The 10,816-nt window shown below is 63.7% G+C and overlaps 1 long non-coding RNA gene across 1 annotated transcript; it reads left to right on the forward strand.

Moving 5' to 3' along the window:
- The first annotated feature begins 3,426 nt into the window (after positions 1-3,426).
- On the forward strand, positions 3,427-5,192 carry LOC120325233. Its single transcript, XR_005567127.1, has 2 exons — positions 3,427-4,411; positions 4,560-5,192. It is a non-coding gene; the product is annotated as an uncharacterized LOC120325233 (long non-coding RNA).
- Positions 5,193-10,816: the final 5,624 nt, after the last annotated feature.

Consider the following 10,816-nt stretch of genomic DNA (forward strand, 5'->3'; position numbering starts at 1 on the left):
GGGCACCCTCCTGTGCACAGCCTCACCTGGGCACCCTCCCAGATCTGCACAGCCTCACCTGGGCACCCTCCCGTGCACAGCCTCACCTGGGCACCCTCCCGTGCACAGCCTCACCTGGGCACCCTCACCTGGGCACCCTCCCAGGTCTGCACACCCTCACCTGGGCACCCTCACCTGGGCACCCTCACCTGGGCACCCTCCCGTGCACAGCCTCACCTGGGCACCCTCACCTGGGCACCCTCCTGTGCACAGCCTCACCTGGGCACCCTCCCAGATCTGCACAGCCTCACCTGGGCACCCTCACCTGGGCACCCTCCCGTGCACAGCCTCACCTGGGCACCCTCCCACCATGGCAGGGCCGTGCTGGGGTGGCCTTGGAAGAAGGAAAAGGAGGAGCAGGGCTGATCCCGAGCTCGGCAGAAAGCGGGAGCTGAGCCCCAAGAGAAGCAGAGGCTCCTTCCTTCCCAACCCTCCGACCCTCCAAGCAGCCAACCCTCCCTCCTTGGCATCCCTGGGCCAGGAAGGAGCCCCGGGCCAGCCCTGGGCCGAGGACAGGGGGGTCAGAGCACCCAGGGGGGCAGGAGGGACATTGGGCCGAGGACAGGGGGGTCAGAGCACCCAGGGGGGCAGGAGGGACGTGGCAAAAGCTGGGAGTGAGCGAGGCAAGGGGAGCGGGGACACAGTCCCGCCTCAGGGACACAGTCCCGCCTCAGGGCCAGCTCTGCCACCAGAATTCCCACCCTACGGACACCGAAGGGAACCCTGGAAAGCAGCAGCTGCTCCCAGCGGCCGCCCAAGTGTTGCTGAAGGCACCGGGTGAAGCCAAGAGTCTGTGGAAGGAGCACAGGAGGATTTTCACGTGGTGGTTGCACCCCTGGGCTACGTAAGGAAACTAATCTCAGGTGCACCAAGTCCCGAGCAAACCTGGGGAATTTACATAAGCCTTGAAGTTCAGGAAAACGTTCCAGGAAGAAAGAAATTGCGGGAGCAATCCTGGCTTTGTCTCCGGCCTCGTGAGGAAGTTCTTCGAGTTTTTGGGGCCGCCCAAAGCTCCTCTTACGCAACAGAGGCGGCTTTTGAAAGAGCAGCCTCAGCAGCAACAGTTTTTCCCCTCCCTTGTGTAAGAGATGATCCTCCTTCCCTCAGAGATCCTCCATCCCTCAGAGATCCCCCTTCCCTCAGAGATCCCCCTTCCCTCAGAGATCCCCCTTCCCTCAGAGATCCCCCTTCCCTCAGAGATCCTCCTTCCCTCAGAGATCCTCCTTCCCTCAGAGATCCTCCATCCCTCAGAGATCCTCCATCCCTCAGAGATCCTCCTTCCCTGAGAGATCCTCCTTCCCTCAGAGATCCCCCTTCCCTCAGAGATCCTCCTTCCCTCAGAGATCCTCCTTCCCTCAGAGATCCTCCTTCCCTCAGAGATCCTCCTTCCCTGAGAGATCCTCCTTCCCTCAGAGATCCCCCTTCCCTCAGAGATCCTCCTTCCCTCAGAGATCCTCCTTCCCTCAGAGATCCTCCTTCCCTCAGAGATCCCCCTTCCCTCAGAGATCCTCCTTCCCTGAGAGATCCTCCTTCCCTCAGAGATCCTCCATCCCTCAGAGATCCTCCTTCCCTCAGAGATCCCCCTTCCCTCAGAGATCCCCCTTCCCTCAGAGATCCTCCTTCCCTCAGAGATCCTCCTTCCCTCAGAGATCCTCCTTCCCTCAGAGATCCTCCATCCCTCAGAGATCCTCCTTCCCTCAGAGATCCCCCTTCCCTCAGAGATCCTCCTTCCCTCAGAGATCCTCCTTCCCTCAGAGATCCTCCTTCCCTCAGAGATCCTCCTTCCCTCAGAGATCCCCCTTCCCTCAGAGATCCTCCTTCCCTCAGAGATCCTCCTTCCCTGAGAGGTCCTCCCTCCGTGAAGGCTCCAGAACACCCCCAGAGAATTTTGGGTGGACAGGAGTCAAACCAACGGGCGTGCTGGGTGCGCTCAGGTGCCAAAGTGGGACGGCCACGGCCTCGCTCCAGCCCTTCCACCAGCTCAGGACCCCCAGGAGACCCCCCTGGGATGATCCCTCCCTGCTGGAGGCCGGGCTGGGTGAGAGCCCAGCGCTGACTCAGAGCTCCTGCCCCGGACATTGCCCAACAGGGGCCACGGTGACAGGGACGTGTGGCACCAGCTCTGACTGTACCACAGTGACAGGGACGTGTGGCACCAGCCCTGTTTGTGCCACAGTGACAGGGACATGTGGCACCAGCTCTGACTGTGCCACAGTGACAGGGACGTGTGGCACCAACTCTGACTGTGCCACAGTGACAGGGACGTGTGGCACCAACTCTGACTGTGCCACAGTGACAGGGACATGTGGCACCAGCTCTGACTGTACCACAGTGACAGGGACGTGTGGCACCAGCCTCCACTGTGCCACAGTGACAGGGACGTGTGGCACCAGCCCTGTTTGTGCCACAGTGACAGGGACATGTGGCACCAGCTCTGACTGTGCCACAGTGACAGGGACGTGTGGCACCAGCTCTGACTGTACCACAGTGACAGGGACGTGTGGCACCAGCTCTGACTGTGCCACAGTGACAGGGACGTGTGGAACCAGCCCTGTTTGTGCCACAGTGACAGGGACGTGTGGCACCAGCTCTGACTGTACCACAGTGACAGGGACGTGTGGCACCAGCTCTGACTGTGCCACAGTGACAGGGACGTGTGGCACCAGCCCTGTTTGTGCCACAGTGACAGGGACGTGTGGCACCAGCCCCGACTGTGCCACAGTGACAGGGACGTGTGGCACCAGCTCTGACTGTACCACAGTGACAGGGACGTGTGGCACCAGCTCTGACTGTGTCACAGGGACGTGTGGCACCAGCTCTGACTGTGTCACAGTGACAGGGACGTGTGGCACCAACCCTGACTGTGCCACAGTGACAGGGACGTGTGGCACCAACCCTGACTGTGCCACAGTGACAGGGACGTGTGGCACCAGCCTCCACTGTGCCACAGTGACAGGGACGTGTGGCACCAGCCCTGGCTGTGTCACAGGGACATGTGGCACCAGCCCCGACTGTGTCACAGGGACGTGTGGCACCAGCTCTGACTGTGTCACAGGGACGTGTGGCACCAACCCTGACTGTGCCACAGTGACAGGGACGTGTGGCACCAACCCTGACTGTGCCACAGTGACAGGGACGTGTGGCACCAGCTCTGACTGTGTCACAGGGACGTGTGGCACCAGCTCTGACTGTACCACAGTGACAGGGACGTGTGGCACCAACCCTGACTGTGCCACAGTGACAGGGACGTGTGGCACCAACCCTGACTGTGCCACAGTGACAGGGACATGTGGCACCAGCCCCGACTGTGTCACAGTGACAGGGACATGTGGCACCAGCCCCGACTGTGTCACAGGGACGTGTGGCACCAGCCCCGACTGTGCCACCCCCTCACTCCCTGCCAGTCCCGGTGCCTCCTGCTGAGCCTTCCCCACCTCCAGCCCCGCTCTGCCAAGGGCTGCCGTGCCCTGGCACCGATCCCTCCTCCCGGCTGGGTCTGGGAAATCTCCAGGCTCGGCTCCAGGGGCGCTCGGGCCCCGTTTGGGACAAGGGGCCGGTGCCACCCCGGGGACGGTGCCACCCCGGCCCCAGCTCGGCCTGAACCCAGAGCCAGCCGAGTGCCGGGTGGGAGCCTGAGCAGCCCCGGAGCTGCCCGACTCCAGCACGTCCATCCCGAGTTCCAGCTGCTGCTGACGCGGGGAGACGGCTGAAAAGGGAAGACGGAGCTCTCCAAGACACAACGAAAACAAATCCTCCGCCTCCATCCCGCTCTCCCCGAGTTCCTTGGCTCGGCTTAACGAGGCTTTTCTGCCAAAAAGTCCAATTAAGAGCCCTGCACCCCCCCCGAAAGCTTCGTGGCACCATCACATCACGCCCCAAACGTGCCAGCTCAGAGCTCTGAGTGTCCCCAGCACGCCCCGGGCCCGGCCCTGCCCTGCGGGGAGGGCACCTGAGCAGAGCAGCCCGGCCAGAGAGCTGGGAGAGGGACCACAAACAACCCCAACAAAGGCAGGAAAACATCCCATTCACTCAGCAAGGCCGCGGGGCTGCTCCCAGCTGGGCTTCCGGAGGTATTTTTAGGGCGGCAGAGAAGGGAACGGCCGTGCCAGGCGGGAGCTGAGCCGCGGGCAGGGGGGGCTGCTCGAGGCTGACAGGAGACCACTCGGCCTGTTCACACCCAGCCAGGCCAGGCCGGGCTTTTTTTGACCCCAAGTCAGCAGAGGAGCTGTCAGTGGGGAGCCCGGAGCGGATGCATTCCTGACTCCTGCCCTCGGGGAGCATAGCAAGGGAATGAGGCACAGACACAGGACTGACTCACCTCCCTCCTGTGCTGCCCCGGAGAGCAGCGGCTGGGCTGGATGCAGATCAAAAGGTAATAAATCAGAGCAGAACAACCAGGGTTTGATGTCTGAACCAGAGGTGGAAGAGGAGATTCACACCCTGCCCTGCCGGGGCACAGGAGGAGCTGCCTCCTTTCGGAGCGTTGCCAACACACTTATTTGTTTTTTCCCCTCCTCAAGGTCCCAGCTGTTAAAGCCATGATTGCAGGATTTCCCAGACTCGCTGAAAAAGCACGTATGCCATTGTGTCCCACGGCTGGAACAGGAAAAAGCCTGAAAATCCGAGCCACAGCCTCCGAACACAAACCGGCTCCTCGCCGCCGCCGCTCTCCAACCTCCTTTTTCTTTCAACGCTTCCTAAACGGCTTTGGAGTTTTGCAGGGCCGGCTTTCGGCTCCCCCCCAGGACTGCTCCTATCCCACCGTGGGGGAACTTTTTGGCCTCGTGTATCCCAGAGCCACCCACGTGGCCACTCACGTGCCACGGCCTCGGGATACTCGGAGCCACCGGCCTCTGTCCCCCGGTGTCACCTGGGTCTCGACTCCGGCCCACAGCCAGCCGAGTGTGAAGCAGAAACCGGGGCCAGCTGTGCTCCAGCCACCCCAGCCTGGATTCCCCAGCCCTCCACACAAACCCAGCCCCACAAAACCACGGAGTCTGTGGCTTTGTGGGCCCGCACGGAACACGGCGTGGCACTGAAACGCCTCTGCCGGCTCAGGAGCGGCCAGGACAGCTCCCAGCACGGAGCCAGAGCCTCTCCCTGCCCCGGGGAGGTTCCCAACGAAGCCATTTAATAAACTGCAGGACAAGACACGCTCGTGTCCCATCCTCACTCACCTCCATCCTCTGTCCCGGGACAAGGCCCACCCTCGGAGCAGCCCCGGCACTGGGACTGACCCCTCATCCCAAATGACGCATCCCAGAGGTTCAGGACCCTGCTCAGTTCAGGGGTGGCCTCCCTGCCATCCCACGCTCTTCCTGCCGAGCTTCCAGCCCGGCTCTGAGCACTTCTGCTGCCATTTTCGCGCTCCCACTTCCTGCTCACGGCAGGCAGGGAGTAGGAAGTGCTGAAATCCTCCGACCCTCTCGCTGCAGAACCAGGAAGCGCCACAGATCTCCTGAGGGAGGCTGTGATTTGGGGCTGGAACCCTCTGCAAACATCTGGTCAGAGGGATCACATCTGGACCCTCAGAGCGGGGCCCACGCTCCCCACCCTCCTCCTGGAACAGGCACAGGGCAGAGCCACTCACGGATCATCCAGTTGGGAACAAAACAAGGCACAATCCAAACCCTCCGGCACAATCCAAACCCTCCGGCACAATCCAAACCCTCCGGCACAATCCAAACCCTCTGGCCATCACTTCCCTCCTTCCCCCACGAGCGACACCTCACTCGTCTCCCCTGCTCGCTCCAAGTCCAGCACATCCCACACCCTCTGCAGGAGTCTCCCGACATCCCATCACTCGGCAGAGCCTCCTAAAACGTCCAAACCCCAAAGAACACCTTTCCCGTGGAAAAAAAGGGTGTGGGAAGCTGCCCAGGGATCGCCAGCACAGGGCCAGTCTTGGCCAAGGCACAGATCCGGGAGCTGCACCGGCTCCTGCTCAATCTCCAGGCGGGTCCGGGCTACTCAGGGCACCGACAGCTCTTTTCCCGAGGCACATCCCTTCCCCACAAGGTGTTTGGGAAGAGAGAGAGAGGTGCCCTCGCAGCAAGCCCACCCGAGGAGGGCAAACCCGGCGGTGCTGTGGGCGCTGTGCCCTCCCATCCCCGCTGCCCGCGCGGGGAGAGGCGGCGGGATCGGCCCCGAAACGTTCCAGCGAACCGCGGGCTCGGCTTTGCCGCGTCCCAACGCCCGCTCCGGGAGGCGGCCGCGGGTCGAGGGGTCCCCCGAGCCGGGGGTCCGTTAGCCCGGAGTCCCTCCCGCGGTTCCGGGCTGAGCCCCGCGCTCGCCCGGTGGGACAGCGGCTCCTCCCGGCTGGATCAGCCGCGTTCGGGAGTCGCCGTCGCCCGACGCTTCCCCCGGCACCGGCACGGCCCGGGCTCTCCGCGGGGCCCCGAGCCTGGCGCTCCACACCCGGGGCTGACAGACCCAGAAGTGACAGGGGGGACAGCCCTGCCAGCACCTCTCCCCACACCCGGGGGGCACCGACCCCCTGCCAGCCCCGCCCGGAGGCTGCAGACCCCCAGGAACGGACCCCCCGATCCGGACCAGCCCCTGCGGGGAGCTCCTGGATCCCAAGGCCGGGCAGGGCGCCCCTTCCCAGGATCCCGCGAGCCCTGGGGGGGTGCGGGGAGCGAGGGGTGCAAGACCTGGGGAGGGGGCGAGCGGAGCCCCCTCGGGGGGTGCCCCAGGAGAGGCGGCTCCTCCGTGGGGGCTCGCGGGGAGCGGGCCCGGGCTGAGCCCGGCGGAGGGGACCGGGGGTGACAGACCCGCGGGATGGAGCCGGGACCTACCTCGGGCGGGGCCGGGGGACAAAGGCGATGCCGGAGGGTCCCGGGGGCGGGGGTGGCCCCGGGGGAGGCTCCGCGGGGGCTCCGCGGGGCTTCGGCTCCACCTGCGGCGCCGCGGCCGCGCCGGAACCGGGCGGGAGGAGCGGGGCGGCCCCGGCGAGGGCTGCGGGCGGTGCCCGCTCCGCCCCCGGCACCGGCTGGGACGGCAACGACGGCGGGGGCGGGCGGGGAGTCGAGGGGTCCCAACCGAGGAACCGCGAGCGGCTCCTTCCAGACACCCCCGGGGGGTTGGAGGGGGGAGAGACCCGGGCAGCGGGAATGTGGGGCGAGTCCTGGTGGCTGGGAGTCAAATCTGCCCCCGAGCTGCTCCGTCCCGGGGGTGTCTGAGCTGGGGAGAGCTCTGGGAATTCAGCTGGAGACGGGAGCGCCGAGACGAGCCGCGAAAGGGCGGTAAATTCCGGGATTAAGGCACCGCATCCCCCGCGCCATCTCCAGGGATGGGGCAGCTCCCGGGAGGATCCTGCGGGATGAGGTGGGCACAGGAGAGCGGGAGAATCCTGTGCGGGATGAGGTGGGGACAGGAGAGAATCCTGCGGGATGAGGTGGGCACAGGAGAGCGGGACAATCCTGTGCGGGATGAGGTGGGCACAGGGGAGAATCCTGCAGGATGAGGTGGGCACGGGAGAGCATTCTGTGGGATGAGGTGGGCACAGGAGAGCGGGAGAATCCCGCGGGATGAGGTGGGGATGTGTAAGGACATCCCCCAGGACGGCGGGAGCCTCCCCAGGCCGCTCCCGGGGGAACCGAGCCCCCCCAAAGGAAGAAACGGAGCCGAGTTCCGAGCGAAGGAGGCGGAGGAGCTCGGGGGCCATTAAATCCCGTCCCAAAGCCCGGCGACATCCCGAGATTCCCTCGCTGCCAGCGGGGGGAACAGCCCGCGGCGGCGGCTGCTTGGCCGCGGCTCCTGGGACAGAGGGAACAGCTGCTCTTCCAGGAAATCCAGAGCGCGGGGGGGATTCTCCAACCACTGCATTGCACTTCTCTTTTCCGAGGAAGAAAAATCACTTCAGACTCAGAGCAAAGCCCGGAGGGGGAGACCTGGAGGAGCCGCGGCTCGGCTGCAGCCCCGGGGGGCTCACGGGGGACAAACCCCGGAGCACGAGTGGGCTGGGAGGTGTTTTGGGGCCGGGAGGTGTTTTTGGGGCCGGGAGGTGTTTTTGCCGAGCTGTTTTGCTCGGTTTGACGGCACCAAAACAGCGCCGGGAAGTTACACAGCGAGCACCCCCGGGGGCCGGCGCTGGTAACCCCGGTAACCCAGAGGTTATTTTTGGCATCCTCTTGAATCTGAGAGGTTTCAGGGCGCCTCTCTCTCACCTCTTGGGGCTTTCTCTTTCCCTTTCGTTTATGCCTCTTTTCTCCAGGATCGACCCTTTCCTTCCCTTTCACTTCCAACACCTCACGGATCCACGGCTCCAGCTTCCAAAACCTCATGGATCTGCGGTTTCAGCTTCCAAAACCTCGTGAATCCACGGTTCCAGCTTCCAAAACCTCGTGGATCCACGGTTCCAGCTTCCAAACCCTCGTGGATCCGCGGTTTCACCTCGGAAATGGGCGGCAAAAGCTCCCCCAGGGAGAGGCAGAGCCCTCAGAGGGCACCTGATGCCTCAGCCCACGGCAAGAACAGAGGCTTTGGCAGGAATTCCTTATCCCAGGGGTTTCAAAGTGCCTCTTTGGTTTGGAAAACAGCCCTGGGACACAGGTCCTCGTCCTCTCAGAGAGCCCCAGCAACACCCGAATCGCCTCGACAATGTTTTTATGTCCAACAGAACAGTCAATAACTTCACAACTCAGTCCCAGAGGGCCCCGCTCTGCATAAATTTGCATATTACTCAGTGGAACCAATCGAAGGTGGGAGGGGACGGGGCTGTTCTGTGGAACAGCGGGGAAAAAGGGGGCTCATCCTCCCCATCGAGCTCTTCCTGCTGCTCAGTTCCCTCCAAATTCCCTTTAATTCATCCTTCCAAAGGCTCAGATCCCCTCGGGGAGGATCCGGTGGGGCCGATCCTGCTGAGCTCAGCCGGCCCCGGCATTCCTGCAGCTCCCACCCGTTCTGGGATGGAATCGTGGGATGGAATCATGGAATATCCCGAGTAGGGAGGGAGCCAAGAGGATCACCGAGTCCAGCTCGTGTCTGTGCACAGAACAGCCCCAAAACTCACACCAGAACCCCCGGGAATCCACCCCAGCACATCCTGGGGGAAGCTGGGGGTTCTCTCTCGTAAAGCTGGAAAACCAGAGTTCTCCCGGTCTCTGGATCCACCTTTGGAACCTGTGAGCTTCTCCCACCCCCGTTTTTGAAGCGGGAGGAGCAGCAGCCTGGCTTCGACCCCTCTCAAAAATTCCCTGAACGCCACAAGCCAAACCCACCTCCGGCAGCAAACAGAGGCCACCGAGACCCCCCCTCCGGCCGGGTGAGGGGCTTGGATGGAATTATTGAGGAATGACTAGTGAGGAATTCCCCCCGCAGCAGCCCCGGGGTCAGGGGAGATCATTGAACCGGGAGGATTTCGGAAGCGCAGCCGGTATTTTTAGCCTGGAAAAGGAGGCACCGCCTCCCTCTCTGAGTCCCTCCTCCCGCGCGGGGCAGGCGGGGGGGACGGGACATTGCGGAACCCGCCGCCGGTTGGGAAAGAAACGGGTTCTTTTCATCGGGGAGATGAAGGTGCTTCACCCCCACATGTTGTGCAACCCCCAGACAAAGGTACAACCCCAGAGAAAGGCACAACCCCAGAGAAAGGCACAACCCCCAGGGAAAGGCGCTCCGGGCTCGTCCCAGCTCCCAGCAGGGGCTCAGGGGGTTGAGGAGGCTCCTGCAGCACCCCCAGGGCTCAGCCCCGATGCCCAGGGCTGGAGGGGAGCCAGGAGAAGGTTTCTGGGGGGGGGAGGAGGGTGGGTGACGGTGGTGGCTCCTCACCAAAGCCACGGGGCTGCTTTTCCAGCCCCCGCCCCTCACACCGGGCTCCCGAGTCAGGCGTGGAGCTGGAAGACACAAGGGGAAGGTTGGGAACGTCTCCAGGGCTAAGGGGGGCACTCCTGGCATCCCAAATGGCAGGAGCCACCGGGATGTGCCAAGGGAAGGAGGGCACAGGCAGCCCTTGGCTCGGCACCTCTTCCACCCTCCAAACCCCGTCCAGGAGCACCTCAGAGACCCCCAAGCACCCCCTGCTCCCCCTCTGAGCTCAGCACCGCCACATTCCCCTTCCCACGCTTCCCAGGGCAGCACGTGGAACAGCAAGGGGGTGGTGGCTGTGCCGGGGTTCCAATCCCACGGGAGTGACGATCCCACGGGAGTGACGATCCCACGGGAGCGACGTTCCCTCCGAGGCACACCCAGCACCCCGGCCCGCCCCGCTCCCCGGGGCTGGGCCACAGCCAGCCCCCTCCTGGCATGGGGCTGCCCTTCCCGGAGCCCTGGGAACAGAGAATCATGGAATCCCAGAATCAGCCGGGTTGGAAGGGACCTCCGAGATCATCCAGTCCAACCCTCGCTCCAACCCCGCCGTGGTTCCCAGCCCATGGCACTGATGGACATCCAGTCTGTCCTTAAACACCTCCAGGGATGGAGAATCCACCCCCTCCCTGGGCAGCCCATTCCAATGGCTGAGCACCCTCTCTGCAAAGAAATTCTTCCCAATATCCAACCTAAACCTCCCCTGGCACAGCTGCAGACCCAGCCCTCTTGTCTTGCTGATGGGAAAAGAGACCAACCCCCCCCGGCTCCCCCCTCCTGGCAGGGAGTTGCAGAGAGTGAGGAGGTCTCCCCTGAGCCTCCTCTTCTCCAGGCTGAGCCCCCCCAGCTCCCTCAGCCTCTCCTCCCAGCACTTGTGCTCCAGTCCCTTCCCCAGCCTCGTTGCTCTCCTCTGGCCCTGCTCCAGCCCCTCCATGTCCTTCCTGAGCTGAGGGCCCAGAACTGGACACAGCAC

The sequence above is a fragment of the Pipra filicauda genome, unplaced genomic scaffold (genome assembly GCF_003945595.2).
Source record: "Pipra filicauda isolate LSUMZ 115617 unplaced genomic scaffold, ASM394559v2 scaffold895_size56994_pilon, whole genome shotgun sequence".
Lineage (NCBI taxonomy): Eukaryota > Metazoa > Chordata > Aves > Passeriformes > Pipridae > Pipra > Pipra filicauda.